The 18,041-nt window shown below is 41.3% G+C and overlaps 1 protein-coding gene across 19 annotated transcripts in view; it reads left to right on the top strand.

Moving 5' to 3' along the window:
• Positions 1-398: 398 nt before the first annotated feature.
• Positions 399-18,041, top strand: part of EPB41L2 (erythrocyte membrane protein band 4.1 like 2) — a 206,461-nt gene continuing 188,818 nt past the window's right edge. For 15 of the 19 annotated variants that reach the window (XM_025865473.2, XM_025865470.2, XM_025865461.2 and 12 more), the window contains exon 1: positions 399-537. The gene's annotated coding sequence lies outside the window, so the exon portion shown is untranslated. Of the gene's footprint in view, positions 538-1,274; positions 1,400-12,944; positions 12,996-13,145; positions 13,262-18,041 lie in introns of those variants that run through there. The other 4 variants (XM_073893924.1, XM_073893921.1, XM_073893926.1 and 1 more) reach the window with 4 other exon arrangements.

Here is an 18,041-nt window from a genome sequence, read left to right as displayed (position 1 = left end):
CAGTCTCAACTGAGGGGGACGCACTTTTCTTATTTCCATGTTTCCAGGGTCTAGCCTTGTGTCCGCTACCGAAGAGGTGTTCCATAAAGGATTAGTCAGTGAATACACTTTGAAGAAATAACTTTTAAGAAGTTGGTAAAAAGAACTTAAGGGCGGGATGTGGCGGATAAAAAGGCCTTGCGCACGGGCATTAGCAGTCATTAACCAGGGCAGTTCTGACCGCCAGACGCATCTTTCCAGCCCTGGGTACCCGGCGACCGCGACCGCGAATCCCGCGGGAAGGGCTGCCCCAGAGGCGTGGCTTGAGAGCGGGGGGCGTGGTGCGGCCCGCGGGGGTTTCCGCGCCGGAGGCGCAGGAGGGGCTTCCGCCGCGAGGGGGCGGGGCTGGCGCGCCGAGTCCTCCCTCTGACGGCCCCAGCCAGGGAATTTCAATTTGAAACCTAGCGGAGGGAGGAGGCGGGCTCCGCGGCCCGGCTGCTGGGGCTGGAGCGGGACCAGTCCCCGCGGCGAGCGAGCCCCTGGAGGTGCAGTGTCCGGGTAAGGAGGCTTGCGGGCTTGCGGAATGGAGGGCCTGGGTCGGGGGAGCCCGGGCCGAGCGGCCAGTCCCTGCTGAGCTGCCGGAGCGGCTCGGATTTTTCCTCTGGCTGCAGCTGGGAAGCTGATCCCTGGCAGGAAGCGGTGGCGGGACGGTCCCACCGTGGGGGAGGGCGACCGGCTTTGGGATTTTCTGCCGCTCCCTCTCTCCTCTCCTCCCCCTCTCTACCGGACCCCATTCCCGCCCGGAGGTCCGGGTCCTGTTGCTCCAGGCCGGATTCCCGCTTCCCCGCTCCACTGCCGTCCCCCCTATCTCCCTTCCCGGGAGTCGTGGCCACGTCTGGTCCGAGCCGGGAGAGTTGGGGGCATGGTGAGGGCTGCGCCCGCCCTGCCGAGGTGCCCGTGGGCTCGGGTCGCGCGTCCGGGGCTCCGCGGAGAGACTGGAGGAGGAATCCGGCTCCATCCCGGGCGCGGGCCGCGGCGCGCGAGCCGATCCCAGTGTGGAGCACAACTCGGGGGCTCCCGGGAGGCGGCGGCGGCGGCGTTCTTCAGGAGGATCGTTTGGGGAGAGGAAACGCGGACGAGGACGCCGCACCTCCCCGGGCCGGCCGCGCGCGTGGGCTCTGCAGGGAGCTGGGCTAGGGGGGCGCATCGGCTCCACGCGCCCCGCCGAGCCGTTCCGCCCGGCGTCCGCCCGCGCGCGCAGGGGTCGCCGTCCGGGAGGACGCCTGCGGCCCGGGCCGCTGCGGAGAGCGGTGCAGTCTTGCGCTCTGTTCCCTACAACTGCGACTCCTAGGCCATCTCTGCCCCGGTGGCTCATTTGCCTCCTCTGGTGCTGGGGACAGAGGGTTGGGAACGGTTTTAGGTGAGCTGCAGGGGGAGAGAAGAGGAGAAGAACGGAACCAAACGAGACGCTGCCCCCCGCCCCCCGCCCCAGCCGCCGGGGTGTCTGCCGGGTCGGTCCTTACACTTCCCAAAATCGCTCACCTCCTCCGAGGTCAGGGTTTTTTGGTGAGATTAGAAGAGCTCTCGCCTACAGTCTGTTATTTTTAGGGAGGGTCTCCTGAGAAGCCTTCCCTATTAATTGAGGATGCCTTGAATTGAATTCTCCATCACTACAACCGCTGCCGCTGTGATTAAGAGGGAGGGAAGGTGGAACCTAGAGCAGTGGATTTCTTTTTTTTTTTTGAATCACATCTTTTCCTCAGTTTCTTGAACTTCTTGCCTCCGAAATGTTGTCTTTGGGGTGTCGTGCCAGAGACTTGTTCTTCTTACTGTTATGTAAGCTTTTTTTTTTTTTTTAAGGATTCTTACAGTTTTGCCAATATTCGTCCATATTCTTCTCTCCTCCCCCCCTTTTTCTTCTCCCAATATTCTCTATAATACTGTGTGAAAATTAGCAGTTTAGTTTAGCTTTCTATCACATTTCACCTTGGGTTTATAACACTTGAGGAAACCTGAGTCAATTTCTTGGCCGCAGGAGCTGGGATGTAGGATTTTCAGGCTTTGAATAGTTTTTACTGGGAAACCAACAGTACTTAACTCCTGTTCAGTTTCCGTTTGCAGCCTCATTGCTGTGAGAAATCACTGGACTGCTCTTGCAGTCACTGATGGGGCTGCATTGCCACGCAATCTTGGATTATGATAAGGGCCAAACGACTGCCATACATCAGGCTGACACAATTTTTAAAGAGCCAGCCAGTGTCACCTGTTAGAGCTCGCGTGATCAGTTCTGTAATTCAGTTTGAGAACCACCATCAAACCTCAGATATCTACCCTTTGGAGGTTATTGGAGAACTGTACAAGTGATAATGACTTGGAACAATGGCGTGGATTTAGGGCTCATTTAATCCTCTCCTGTCTTCCTCACTTCTTGGGCAGAATTCCCACTGAAGTCAGTAGTGGTCTTGTGTGCAGAAGGACTGCTGAGAACAAGAGACTGCTCATTTAGAGTAAGGGGAGGGGACAGTTTCTTTCCTTTTAAAACACCCTGCTTTAAGAAAGACCTAGTCATAACAGTTCTTTAATCTTTTACCTCCAGTCCCAGTAGTTAGAGCACTGTGCAAAGACCTTCCAGAGAAAATAGGTGGGTGACTTGAGCCCCCAACTTCAAATTCTTAGTGTCTGAATCAGATGGGGATTGCTTAAAACGATTAAAAGTGATAATTTAACAAAGTTAGAATTTTAGTAAAATTATTACTGACTTCTTTAAAAAATGTAAGCTGTTATGGAATATTTTCAACTGGGTATGTATTATTAAATTGGGTATGTATGCAACTGGGTATATGCGTTAAAATCAGAAATTTAATCCCAAATAGAAAGAAGCAAATTTGCAGATTTAGGGGATGAATCTGAAGGGAAAATAACTGCAAAAAATAACTGTGCAAATGTAAAATGAGGAAATTCAGGTAGCTCTTACTGTATTTGGAGAGGTAGCTTTTAGTACACATACAGGCATTACTGACTCTCCGGGCCCGTCATTGTTAGATTTGTGAGCACTCGACGCTTTTGAGATTAGCTTTGTGCTGATCTGAGTTGGTGAGCTTGTTCGGTCCTTTGCCTCTTAACGTAACGTTCCTGTGGCTTACCCTTTCCAAATTACCAGTTATAAAGAATCGAGTTTAGAAGGCCTATCCAGTCACCAGATTTTAAGAACAGATTTTTAAAAATCCTAACCATGTCCATGTGTACTACCCAACCATTTGCTTTCAACTAAAAATACTTGCAAAGATGACAAAGCAGTTCTCAACCAAAATATTTATTGGTAAAATTACTCTGTAATTAGTAATATTGTATAGTTATGTTTAACATCAGGTTTTGCTCTGAATCACCACTCTCATATTACTGTGGCTAGAAAACTGTAAGGGTTTTTATCTTTGCCATTTTATTTAGGAATGTGGGGTTTATATTTTATATAGTAGAATGCTAAATATTTTTAAAGATTTGACTTTGTTTCTGTTTCCACAGGAAAGTATGGGCCTTTTGTCTTTGTTTTTGAAACCGAAGTCGTCTTTTTGAAAGCTATGTGTCGCCTTTTTGGAAAAGTATGCCTTGCTAATATCTTTGTAAGGCAATATAGTAGCTTATAGGGATCTATACTGCTGAGAGTCAAATTTTGCATTTCTAAAATCCCTGTTTTTACTTGGAGAAAACAAAGGAAATGTGCCTACCTCCCCCGCCCCACCTTTATTTAGAAACATTTCCAGTAGCCTTGTTTGCTTTCTCAGATTCAGAATTACTGTACCTAACCACTGGGTACCCTTACAGATTTAAAAGCTGTAAGTAAATGTTTATGCTGGCTTCAGTAGTCTAGCAAATACTAGCCAAACCCTAATTTACTGCCCTTTTATAGAATCTTGGAATCTCGGGTCTGGACCTTTAGGAGTCAGCAAATCCACTCTCAGCCCTTGTCCTCTTTCCCCAACACACAAACATTTCCAGACTCTTTGGAAGGCCTGAGTTAATAGAAGATTTGTATATAAATCCCCCACAGATTCCAGACAGAGCATCCTTTGGAAATGCCACGTTTTGGCACAAATCAGCAGCTCAATGTTGGTAAGATATCTATCATTCATCTGGGCAGTGCCCCAGACTAAAATCTAACATGGAGTCATGGCTAGTATCATTAGCTATAGGGGAATGGCCTCCCAAGTAAAAAAACTATAATTATATAGAAGTTATAGGTAAGCCAAAAAGGAAAGAGAGGAATCATCTCTAATAGCTAGAAATAACTGATAGTGATAACCAGTGCTTTATAAAGCTTTTCTGTAAAGTGTGTATGGGTGTGCATTTTGTATGAGAGAGGGAATATATTCATGTATATATGTATATATATTTGTTATGTGGAGTATCTATAACACTGTACTTAATATGTTTGACAAATCTATTCATTGAACCTTTGTAGAATATTTTGGAGGTGCTTTTAGTGAAGATTCTTTGAAAGCTGGAGTTGATGTAGAACCTGGTACTATTTCATGTAGAAATGTCATGTAGGCAATATTTCATATAGGGGATTTGCTCTTCTCACTTTGTGGTTGGGTTGAGATCTGTGTGGGTTTCTTAGATGTGTGTTTTTCATGTCTAGAAGTATAACTTCTCTCAATACCCAGTGTTTGGGATAGTATTTATTTTAATGAGAATTTCGGTGGTTTTCTCAATTTTCTCATTTTTAAAAAAAGAGTTTATTTATTTGAGAGAGAGAGAGAATGAGAGCATGAGTTGGGGAGAGGGAGAAGCAGGCTCCCTGTTGAGCAGGGAGCTGGACGCAGGGTCGATCCCAGGACCTTGAGATTATGACCTGAGCCTAAGGCAGACCTTTGACTGACTAAGCTGCCCAGGCTCCCCTCAATTTTCTCATTTTTAAAGTGACGTCACTTACCTGTTAGTATAGGGACAATACTACATTTTATACTGCTTCTGGATTTTTTTCCTGAAGGTTGAAATTTTGCTAATTTCATATTCTCAATTACTTATAATATGGAAATATGTTTTCATTTCATGGATATTGCTCTGCCTATTAATATTTTTTCACTTTAGCAAATTAGAGCCATAAAGGTCTAGATGTATGTAGATTGCCTCCTAAATAATCCTTACAGTAATATGGAATATATGTGAGGAATAAGAATTATCTGTTTATTCACTCCAACAAATATCTTCAGTAAGGTTTTGTTTTAGGTAGCCAAGTTAACATTTGGCATATGTTTCTAACTTCAGTGTAATGGGGATGGTGTTTGTTCTTTCTAGGTTAAGAACTAGAGTACATGGAAAGGGCTCCAAAGTGATTTGTCTGTTCATCTGTAGACACCTTATTGTCTAGATCAGGTAGGGAAGTTTATTGTATCTAAACGAAAGCTTGCATTCTGTAACTGAAAAGCCAGTTTCCTCTTGCTTTGCTCTTGTTATGACCTCACTATTAACCTCTTTGAAAAAAATGTTCAGATACATAAAGACTTATGTTACCTTCTGATTGCCTCATTCCAAGATAACTGTGATTTTTTTTTTTAAGATTTAATTTATTTTGACAGGGAGAGAGGGGGGAGCAGGGGAAGGGGCAGAGGCAGAAGAAGATAGAGAATCTCAAGCACATTCCACCCTGAGCATGGAGCCTGATAAGGGGCTCCATCTCATGACCCTGCAATCATGACCTGAGCCGAAACCAAGAGTGGGACGCTTAACCAACTGAGCCACCCAGGCACCCCAAGAGAACTGTGATTTTGGAAACTTTTCGTATAGCTCTGATTATCTCCTCTCTAATCATCTTTTCTAAGCCCTGAATTCAGGTTTCTAGATCTGTTGAGGTGGAACCACCACCATGATAACAACAGTGCTGAGTTTAATCATATTTTTGAGTTTCCTATGTATTCTACCAGCATAAATACACATCCCACTATCTTAAAGACATTAAATTAGAATGTAATTTACACTTTGCCATAATTCTTAGGTCTTTTTCTTTTCGTCCAGACAGGCTATCCCTTAGGTTCATTCACCTTAGGGGCCAGAAAGGAGCATGGAGAGTATTTAGTTTAGACACACTTGATGTGGAGTGGGGTTAGTGGGGAAGGTACTGGCCAGTGTGGTTTATGAACTGCCTGAGACTTTAGTAAAGTGTGTGTTTATGTGCGCGCGCGCGCATGTTGTGTGTGTGTATGTGTGTCTGAGTGTCAGAGAGAGATTTTTGGGAGTAGTTTTTGAAAGCATTTTGGGAAACAAGATCAAAAACTGCTCTTTTAGTTCAGTTCTTATTTTTGAGATTAGGAAACCTCCATCTTGCTGGACTGGTTTATTTCTGGAGCTACTGTGCAGCTGTATTATGGGAATTCCCTTTGCCTTTCTTACTGGGCTCCCGGGTTACTGGGCTCTATGTCTCTTTCTTAACTCTTACTTTGTATGACTATATCCTCCAGTAGTTTCCAAGAAAGTGCAAGTGGAAAGTGAATTTTTTGAAAGCTTGCATCTCTTAAAGCAGCTTTTTTCCACTCTTAAAATGCCTTTTTTTTTTTTTTTTTAAAGTAGGCTCCATGACCACTGTGGGGCTTGAACTCACAACCCTGAGATCAAGAGTCACATGCTGTACTGACTGAGCCATCCAGGTGCCCCTAAAATGCCTGTTTGTACTCTTAAGGTGAATGCTTTTATAGTTTGGCTGGGTATAGAATTCTAAGTTAGTGATTACTTAACCTTTGAATTTTTTCAAAGGTTTTTTTCAACAGGCATTATTCTGTTGTATTCTGGCATACCAGTGCTGTTGAGAAGGAGTGACACAATTCTAATTTCTGCTTCTGTGTTTGTGGCTGGTTTGTTCTCCTTAGAAGTTTTTAGGATTTTCTCTTTGAACTTGGTGTTTTGAAATTTCATGATGGTGTGCTTTGGGTGTGGGAGGTTTTTTGCTCATTGTGCTGGACACTCACTCAGTGGGCTCTTTCAGGTTGGAAACTCTTATCTTTTAGAAATATTCCTCTATGATAATTTCTCCCTCTATGTTCTCTGATCTTTCTGAAACTTCTGTTATTTGGATGTTGAATTTTCTAGATTGACTTTCCAATTTTATTAGTATTTTTTTGTTTTTTTGTTTTTTGTTTCTGTCTTATACCATCTCTTTGTCTTTTTGTTTGGCTGTTGGCTTTCTTCAGTGTTTTCTTCTAACCTCTCTACTGAGATTTTTTGTTTTCCTATTTTCCAAGCTGCTCCTTGGTCACTGAATTTCCTTTTTGGTAATGTCCTTTTTCCCCCCTGTTTATAGTATCTCCAATCTAACCCTACTTGATGGCCCTTTGCACTTGTTTTCCCTTTGGAATGTTCTTCCCTCAGATACCTGCATTGCTTACTCCCTTAACTCCTTCAGATCTATGTGTTCTGTGATCATTTATTTGAAACTACAGCTCCACTCCCACACCTAGCCTAGTATGCCTTAAATCTCTTCCTTTCCTTTCTCTCTTCTATAGCATGTATTATTATCATCTGAGTGTAAACTGCAAGAAGGCAAATATTTTGTCTGTTTTGCACTTTGTGAATATGTGTTGACTGAGTCATCAGGCCTCCGTGTTTTCTGTGTGCCCCTCACATCTGCTCTCTGGGTCTGGATTCCGGAGACCTCCTTCAACTGATCTATAGAATGAACGTCTTGTCTTTTGGCTGCAAAGGCTGGGGGAGAGAGGGAAAGAGGAGGGGGGCTTTCAGTGTTCCACGAGCTGTTTTCAGCTCTTTCTCTCATCTCAGCCCTCAGTGGCATCTGTAATCTCCACTTCCTAGGCTCTCAGGGCCTCTCCCAGCATGCAGATTGCTTCTTGTGGGCCTCCACCAGAATGGGGATTCAGCTTTGGCTTCCTCTGCTTTGCTAAGTCAGTTACTTTGTACATCTGTTTCCCATCTTCTCAAATTCTGTTGATATATCGCATCTGCTGGCCTATCCCCTCCCTTTTTTTGTCCCTCCCCTTTAAAAAAAATTTCCTTACTGTCATTTTAGTGTGGTTTTGGGAGGGAACAGAAATTAACTCATGTTCAATCCACTGATTTAGGGTTTTAAATTGATAAAAATAAAATTCCCAAGATGACTGTGGTACTCACAGTTTGGTAGGGACTGCAGCCATAATAAAATTGTCCTTTTTTTCATGCCAGATACTGAGTTGAACTTCAGTTATATATTATATATATATAATATACATATGTATATATATTCATATTCATATATATGAAGAGAGAGAGAAAGAGAAAGTCGGATGATTGAGCTAACATCTAGGGTGGATGGGAGTGGATGACTTATATATCTTTGAACAAGGAGGTGCTTCCTAGGAAGACTTCAGCAAATGTATTTATTTTTTTTCTTGTGATAATTTCAAGGATTAGTTCAGTACAAATGCTTACAAATCTTACAGTATGTACTTGAATTAGATTTAAAAATACACAGTAGGGACACCTGGGTGGCACAGTCGGTTAAGCATCTGCCTTCAACTTGGGTCATGATCTTGGGGTCCTGGGATCGAGCCCCACTTTGGGCTCCTTGCTTAGCGGGGAGCTTCTCCATCTCCCTCTGCTCCTCCCCACTGCTCATGCTCTCTCTCTCCCTTTTTACACAGTAAAAAGTTTGGCGGATATGTTTCAGAAATAGTAACCTTGGGGTACCTGGGTGACTCAGTCAGTTAAGCATCTGCCTTCGGCTCATCGAGCCCCACAGTAGGCTCCCTGCTCAGCGAGGAGCCTACTTCTCCTCCCTCTGCAGCTCCTTCTGCTTGTGCTCTCTCTCACAAATAAATAAAATCTTTGGAAAAAAAAAAGAAATGGCAACCTAATTTTATAGTGTTCTGAATACCTTAGTTTAGACTGTTACATGGTTTGCATACATGTATTTAAATATTCTTTGAATATTGATTCAGGGTTTAGAGGAAACTTTGAACTCCTGTGGATTCTGTTAAATACTTTCAGGGCAAAAATTTCATTACTAGGGCATGAAGAGGAAGTGGGAATTACACTCATGTGAAGATACACATATGAGGGATTTTTGTTTATGGAGTTTGGGGCAACAGAAATGGAGTTCTGAATAAGGTAGTGGCTGGAAGGTGTGAGGAAGCCCCGGAAGACCCAAAGACTCATATGTGTGTGTGGTTAGTGTAGGTTAAATTGTTTGGTGGGTTTTACAGATTCATAAATTCAAGTACTCTGTTCCTTCATGTAGAAGGTGTTACAGACAGTAGATCAGGATAGTATTTCCCCGAAGTGTGTTGGTATGTTAAAATGAGTTAAGTACACAGATGAATCTTTTTCTTTTACTGGTTAAATATATATGTCAGTGTACGTCAGAAAAACAGACAAGTGCTTCAAACCTATGATTTCATTGATATTAACTTAGCATAAGGCTAAATTAAAGTAGGTATTTTTTAAGTAACTTGATTTAAAGATAACTATCTTTATCTTTAAGTGTTTGGATTTGGCAAAAACTATAAAGTTGGTATGTGAGTGAAGTTTGAGAAACATTGGGTGTGTTCAAAATATCATTTTTTTCATCAAGGTCATTGATAGATTTTTTTCTTTCTCCTAATTGGTAACAGCATAAAACTGTATGTGGTGGTCGTGGCAGAGACTTCTAATGGTTTTCTTTTCTTTTCTTTTCTTTTTTTAAAAATTGTTTTAATTTGTAAAGCTTTTTTTTTTCTTTTCAAAGTAAATCATTAGAACATTTTCTCACTTGATGCTTTTTTTTTTAAAGATTTTATTTATTTATTTGACAGAGAGAGACACAGTGAGAGAGAGAACAGAAGCAGGGGGAGTGGGAGAGGGAGAAGCGGGCTTCCCGCCGAGCAGGGAGCCCGATGCAGGGCTCTGCAGGGCTCGATCCCAGGACCCTGGTATCATGACCCGAGCCAAGGCAGACATTTAATGACTGAGCCACCCAGGCGCCCCTCTCACTTGATTCTTAAAACGATTTCATACTCTGTGTCTGACAGAGAAGAAAAGTGAGTCAGGAAGAGGTTAAACTTACCCAGAGTCATTCAGTTTCATAATGGGGTTTCAGGCACAGCCAAGGCCTCCTTGTGTCCAGAGTTGTTGCCTTTGCTCTGTGCTCTTCTGCTGCTAATGGAGTTGCCAATTGAATTTTTCTTGGAGAACTCAGGAAGCCTGCCAAGTTTTGTAGCTAGAGGTCTGTCCTGTAGCTCTCATCTATTTGTATCTTGAACCCTGAAGGTAGACAGAGCTAGGTCTTCCAAAAATAGTTCAATAAGTGTGTCAACATTTTGAGATACTGTTGAAAAAACAAGGAAGTAGAAGTCCTATGGGGTTACTAGAAAATGGTGCCAAAGGTCTTCACTAGGTTTTGAAAAGCAAATTTGGCAGGGTCATATGCTAGACAATGGTGTATATTCACCCTTTGTTTGGGGAGCCCACTCTCACTGTGATAATCTTTCACTTTTCCCTGGGATGCTCTGTTTAATTGCTTTTGGACTCTGCTAGAAAAGCTGCTAAATGAACATCTTCCTTGAAAAATTTTCTTTAAATCTACTTCTCTTAAGGAGAAAAAGGGAAACTCGTTTTTCCTAATAAAATGAATACAGATTGTGTATGGGAAAGGTTAAAGTGTCAAGAAATGAGTTGGGTCTGTCTACTGACAAAGGAATCAAGAGTTTATCCATGAGCTTGTAACCAGAACTGTTTTTGGATCTTAGCCATTAAAATCAACATCAGTAAAGCCTGCATCTTAATTTCTTTAATGCCAAGATTGTCTGTTTTAAATTGCACACATATGGGAATATGAATACATTTGTTCCCCCCCCACTTCCCCCACCTGCAACAGAAAAATAAAGGTATGTGGAAGATATTCTTAACTTTTGCAGCTCTGCAGTGAAGAGCTGTGGATGTGGGGAGCATGGTAGTGCAGATGTGGCTCGAGCTTTTCTCCTCATTGAGGCCAGTTCACTTTCGTCCCCAGTGCTGCAAGCTTAAATGGGAAGAACTGCGGGTAGGTTTTAGAGCATTCCGTGGATCTGTGATGTATGTGTTTGTTACTTGCTCCGTGCAGCACACATGATAGAGTGAAGGACAATGTGGCACTTTTCTCACGACCCGTTTGTGGTTGGTGGAATTTTTTAAAGTCGTGTTTTTACTGTATCTGATTATTTATTGACGTGGTTTTTGGCAGAAGGAATGTACCATTGTTTAGTTACAGAAAAGTCTCTTTCTTTTTAAACTTTTTATTATGGAGAGTTTAAGATACATTCAGAAGTAGAGAGAACACTAACATAGTGAACCCCAGGTACCCTCACCCAGCTTTGATAATTACCAGGCCATAGCCAGTCACATCTCATCTATATTTTTCTTTCCACTCTCGATACTACCCTCCTCCCAGGATTATTTTGAAGCAAATTCTAGACATCATATAATTTCATTTGTAGTTAGGTAAGATATTTCCTCCTGCCCCTTCTTCCTGGTATGTGCTTTCTAGTCTCCAAAATAAAGTTCATGTTCATTACTGCTTTTTTAGAATTATAGAAATTAGTTCCTTTGCAACATGGTCAGTTGCCATGTTTTTGGAATAAATATCTGACTCTTGTTTTGATCAGTGAAAGCAGTTTCATCTAAATGTAGCATTGTGGACATAGGAAATGCTTTAGCCAGTGCTAAAAACCCCAGTACTTTCTAAACCAAATCAGAGCTGATCTTCAAACTCCAGTATATTCTCAAGGTGGTGTTGCTGTTCTATACATTTTTCCCCCTCACAGTTCCTATATTTACACCAGACTTGAATGATTTTAGATTTTCCTTTTTTCTCCTTTCCTCTCTCCCACGCTCCCTCTCTTTCTCTTTCATTCTTTTTTTGCTTAGCATGGTTTAGTTGGCAATATGTTAGAAGTAGACCAAGTGAAACATTTTTTTTCAGCTGACTGAATTTTAATGGGACTACATAGTTATTGTAAAATCAGATCAACCTGCCATGTGTTGGTCTGGCAGTATAGAGGGAAAGTGCATGATTCAAACATGGATCATATATTAGTTTATACATCCTATTTGTAAATCAAAAGGTTGGCATTATAGCTGAAGCTGACACTTAGTAGTTGAAATGCGTTTCCTAATTAATAAAGGCAGGATTTTTATGTGAGAGGTAGTTTATTTTATATTTTAATTTTTACTTTTAATTAATTAATTAATTTTTTAGAGAGAGAGTGCGTGAGCAGGGAGGGCCAGAGGGAGAGAGAGAATCTTAAGCAGGCTCCACGCCCAGCATGGAGCCCAATGTGTGGCTAGATTTCACGACCCTGAGATCATGACCTGAGCTGAAATCGAGAGTCAGACACTTGACTGAGCCATGCGGGCGCCCCTAATTTTTACTTTTAATTAAAATACAGTTTAGTATGGTTCCTTTGTAAAGTCATTACATGCTGAATTATTTTAATATGTACTCCATTGAAATATATTTTAATGTCTAGTTTATTTTCTTTGTAAAGACATTACGTGTTGAATTAGAAGATATTGATAACATTTCTTGAATACTTAATATGTGCCAGATACTGTTTTATGAGCACTTTTGCTTAGTGTTTTTGTTGAATCCTTGCTGTGTAACCCAGGGTACGTACTGTTGTTCTAGATTTACCTGTAAGAAACCGGAGGCCCCACAAGGTTAAATAACTTGCTCAGGGTCACTCAGCTAATTAATGGCAGAGGAGGGATTAGAACCTGGGTGGTCTGGTTCCAGAGTGTGCAGTTGTAACTGCTGTCCTCTATTATCCCTAAGATACATGTAAATTCCTTCTTCATACCCTATTCCTACTTGCATTCTCCTCCCCAGTGGTAACTATTTTGAACCATGGCCAATCCCACACTATTGGATTAGTGTGTAATTTTAATTTGATCACTGGAGGTAGTTTTCATTCAGAAACTGGAAAGCAGTTAATGAGATTCTACTCTTGTTCCTTTACTGTCTATAGTTATAAAGGAGAAAAGGGGAGAGGTAGAAGCATACAGATCCTAGAAAGGTGGTAAGTACTGATGTTTGTCTTACTTTTCCCCCACTGTTTTTTTAAATGGAATGTTGAGTCCAGCTGGAATGTTGACAAGGTCACAAAGGAGGTGCTGAAGTCAGTAGTTCAAAGTACCATTGAACGATCAAAATTTTTGCTTTTACTTGAGTACCTTGAAGTGTCAGGTGTATTGGAACTTCGGCTATCATTGATCTGTCCTGAAAGAATAGACTTTGGTGGGAGTTTGTCCTGGGTCTTTAGTGACTGGAATTTTAACAAACCAGGTACCTGATTTTTTTTTTTCTTCCCTTTTTTCCTGGGAGCAGAGGGTAGAAAGAAAATTGTTCTAGCCCCAAGTCCCAGCTCAACCAGTTACTGAGTGTGATGTTGGGGGAAGTGATGTTGCTTCTTGTGCCTTTCTTTTAAATGGTTCAGGTGCCCTGAATTAAGTCCTAATCCATATAAGATGTATGTGCCTCATTCATTCGTCTCTATGGAGAAAGTCATTTAAAGTGCCCTTCCTTAGAGGAAAAACATAGACATAGGATTTTGGCAAAACATTTGATAAAGCTTTCATGGTCTCTTTTTTAAAAAAATATTTATTTAATAGAGAAGAGAGAGGAGAGCATAAATGGAGGGGGGAGGGGCAGATGGAGAGGGAGAAGCAGACTCCCCATTGAGCAGGGAGCCCGATGTGGGACTTGATCCCAGGACCCTGAGATCACAACCTGAGCCAAAGGCAGACTCCTAACTGACTGAGCCACCCAGGCACCCCTCATGGTATCTTTATAGCAATTTTGAGAAAATGCTGTTTGGTTGTGGGAAGTCTGTGGCAGTGATTGTTACTGAAATTTTAATCTTGGCTATCTCTTATCTAAAATATTTTTTTTGCCAGTGAGTTTTATGATGACAGACAAGGACTGCCGATCAGATTTACAGATGTCATGGACGTTTGTAGGGAAACCTAATAAGCCGTATGCAGATTGTCTTGTTAGTTGCAACGGTTGAAATAAATAAGATGAATTTTTTTTTGAAATGAACGTTAAGTCTGCTTGATTATAAGCTCCTTCAAAGAGTTCTAAGTGCAGTGTTGGCCTTCTTTTCAATGTGAAGATTTATTGAAAAGTAGTAGATGCCTTTGTATACCTCAATACGAAGCAAGTTGACTTGTGACTTGTGGTCTCACCAGTGTGCTGACATTAATCTAGGTAATAGATGGTCCTGTGGTCAAATCTATTGAATGATTTCTTCCCCTGTGTTATTTTTGACATTCTTGACATAGCATTGTCTTCGAAATTCTCTTTTGACATGTTGCAATGCTTTGTTCTACTTCTTTTCTTTGGAGATTTCTATTCCTCTCACTATCTCTTCAGCTTTTCCCCGTTTCCTGGAATTCTGTCCGCAGCCTTTGACTCTTAGCTCTTGACTAATTTTGTGTCACCCAAGACTTCACCTGCCATCATAATCTGTTAACAGTCTTTCCAGGCTAAGTCTTTCTCACTTCGAGGAGTCTCTGCCAGTATCTCAAAGGAAGTTTTTAAATGAATATGTGAAATATTTAGGGTGGAATGTGGGCTGTCATTGATTATTCTGTTTTGACTTGGAATATTTTGTTGGTTTTTAGGTACTGCATTTTAAGGGCTATGTAGTATGTACTACATAGTACATGATACTATGTTCTATAAAAACCAGTGGAAGATTAGACAAACTAAAGCCTTGTTCCTGAAGGGGGCCTGGGGTGTTGAGGTTAGGAGAAACCATAGCAACAGGAGGAACTAGCTATTGAGATGACTGAAGGGGCGAGCAACTTGTTGTGGTGTTTTGAGAGCTATCTTTTGAGCACTGGCTTTCTTTTTTTTAAAATTTATTTATTTGGGAGAGAGCGAGTGAGCATGAGTGGGGGGAGGGGCAGAGGGAGAGGGAGAAGAGAGAGAATCTAAAGCAGACTCCTCGCTGAGCACAGCCCGATGCAGGGCTCAATCCCAGGACCCTGAGATCCTGACCTGAGCTGAAACCAAGAATCAGACACTCAACCAACTGAGCCACCCAGGCGCCCATTGAGTGCTGGGTTTCTAACTTTTTTTTTTTTTTTTTTTGATAAAACCCACCATAAGACATAGATTTTATATCTTGGCTCTTTATCAGTATGGAAGTCTGTGTGTATATGTGTATAATATGTGTGTGTATATATATGTGTGTGTGTGTGTGTGTGTGTGTGTGTCTATCTATGTAAAGAACAGAAACAAGCTTCATAAGTTTGGTCTTAGCTTTACTATGTGCAATTCACTCTGAGATTTTCTTTTCTGCATAATAATAATAATAAACATAGCAGTCAACAATTTACTAACTTGATTTCACAACTCATGAATGGACTGTGATCTGTGTTTGAAAAACCCTTTTTTTCATGGGTAAAACAGATCTGGAGAAAGAGTTTCCTTTTTGGTGTAAGAGGAGTTTTTTGACAGTTGGAGCAGGCATAGACTGGAGTGGGCTGTCTTGGGAGAAAGTGACTTTCCTAGGGTTTGAAGGACCTCTGCCAGAGGCTGGTAATTGCCTGTTGGGAGGTGGGAGGGGGAGTCACTGGGTGGGAGGTGGGACTTTGAGGCCACCAAGTCTTAAGATTTTACGATTCTCGGGTGCCTGGGTGGCTCAGATGGTTAAGCGTCTGCCTTCGGCTCAGGGCATGATCCCGGAGTCCTGGGATCGAGTCCCGCATCGGACTCCCTGCTCCTTGGGAGCCTGCTTCTCCCTCTGCCTCTGTCTCTCTCTCTCCCTCTCTCTGTCTCTCATAAATAAATAAATAAATAAAATCTTTAAAAAAAAGATTTTATGATTCTCATTTTCTGACTTGCTAAAATTTTAATAAGGCGATTAAAGTTATTTCAAGATGAAAAATACTAATTCTAAATTATTTGTTAATATTCTACTTTAGGTAAAAAATGTCTCACTGTTCTCTTAGATATTAAAAATTTTTTTTAAGTTAAAAAATTCATAAGCTAACTTTGTTATTCCTTTTTTTATTTTTTATTTTTTAAGATTTTATTTATTTATTTGAGAGAGAGAATGAGATAGAGCACGAGAGCGGGGAGGGTCAGAGGGAGAAGCAGACTCCCCGCTGAGCAGGGAGCCCGATGTGGGACTCGATCCTGGGACTCCAGGATCATGACCTGAGCCCAAGGCAGTCGCTTAACCAACTGAGCCACCCAGGCACCCCGTTATTCCTTTTTTTAATGAAACAGCTTTATTTGGAAAGTTTTAAATATGTACCAAAGGAAATTGAATAGTTTGATGGCTCTCCCCACCCAGTGCATCCCCATCACCCAGCTTTAACGGCGATCAGCTGGTAGCTAGCCTTGCTTTATCTATATCCCTAGTCACTTTACCTGCAACAGGATTATTTTGAAGCAAATCCTAGGCATCTTTTCATTCCATCTACATATATTTCAATATATCTTAATTTTTTAAAAAAAAATTTATTTTAAGTAATCTCTATACCCAGCATGAGTCAAGAGTCAAGAGTCCCATGCTCCTCTGACTGAGCCAGCCAGGTACCCCTCAATATATGTTTCATTTTTTTTTTAAAGATTTTATTTATTTATTTGACAGAGAGAGAACACAATCAGGGGGAGCAGGAGAGGGAGAAGCAGGCTCCCCTCAGAGCAGAGAGGCTGATGGGGGGCTCGATCTCAGGACCCTGGGATCATGACCTGAGCCAAAGACAGACACTTAACCAACTGAGCCACACAGTATCATTATTACATCTAAAAAAATTAACGGTTAATTTTTAATATCATCAAATATTCACTTTGTTCAGATTTCTAATTTGTTTTTGTTTTCTTTCAGTTTTTTGTTTGAAAGAGGATCCAAATTAGGTGCATACATTGTGGAATAGTGATTCTCTTTATAGGTTCTGTCTCTTTTTCTCTTTTATATTTTCTTGTAATTTGTTTTTTTCTGAAGAACTTGGATTGTTTGTCCTATGTCATTCCTACAGTTTTTATTTTGCTGATTTTATTCCTGTGGCATAGTTTTAACCTGTTCCTCTGTTTTGTAAATTGATAGTTACATAGACGCTTTTTATCAGCTTCAGGTTCAGTTAATTTTTTTTTTTTTTTTTGCTATGAATATGTTTTTGGTTCTGTTACTTCTTAAAACCACTCAAAGAGTATACCAAGACTAATTGTAAAGGCGATTGGATTTCTTAGTTCTTCATTTTCTCAAATCATTCTAAGCCAGATTTCCCATAAAAACAGATGGAACCACTTAGAAATTTTGGAAGATAATAATCCTCTGCAAACACCACATCCAAATACAAATTACACAAGAGTTTCTAGTCCAGCTTCCTTTCCAAAAAAGAAAGGGAGAAAGCAGATGCCTTAGTAATTTCTACAGACCACAAACCAGGTTTTCAGTTAAAGTGAGACATTTTACAGTAAAATCAGTCTTGATTTTTCTAGCACGATATGGAAACATTTCAGTTTTGCTAGTGAGAGAGAGACAGATCCAGGGACTCCAGGATCATGACCTGAGCCGAAGGCAGTCGCTTAACCAACTGAGCCACCCAGGTGCCCTGTGGTGATCACTTTTTATCATGAAAAACTTCAGATGTACAAATAGAGAAGATAGTGTAATGTACATCCATATGCCCCCACTTAGTTTCCCCCTCATGTTTAGTACACTTTGTAAAAGTTGGGTATGGGTTCACACTGCTATTCACCAGGCTCTTCCCTTTTTTCATTTGTGGTGAGGCTTGTGGCATAGGCCTTACAAACTTTTTCCTTCTCTTGTCAGTGTTGGTAAATCTTTTGCTAGATTTTATTTTACCTTAGTTGGTATTTATTATGTTAGGTAGTAGGTGAAGAAAATTCTGTGATTAGGTAAAGGTGCTTTGATGAGGCTTCATTCCCTGCTTTCTTTTTTTTTTTTTTAAACTTTTTATTATGGAACCTATAAAACATGGAGTAATGAATCTCCATGAACCCATCTTCTAGCTAATTATTAACATATGGTCAATTTTGTCTCATCTACATGCCACCAAACGCCTGTCTCCCTACTCTGGCCTTG

The sequence above is a fragment of the Callorhinus ursinus genome, unplaced genomic scaffold (assembly GCF_003265705.2).
Source record: "Callorhinus ursinus isolate GAN/ISIS: 27379988/994484 unplaced genomic scaffold, GSC_fseal_2.0 scaffold6, whole genome shotgun sequence".
In the NCBI taxonomy this organism is placed as follows: Eukaryota; Metazoa; Chordata; class Mammalia; order Carnivora; family Otariidae; genus Callorhinus; species Callorhinus ursinus.
Note: the sequence above shows the minus strand (reverse complement) of the source record. Positions and strands in the feature narration are given on the sequence as shown.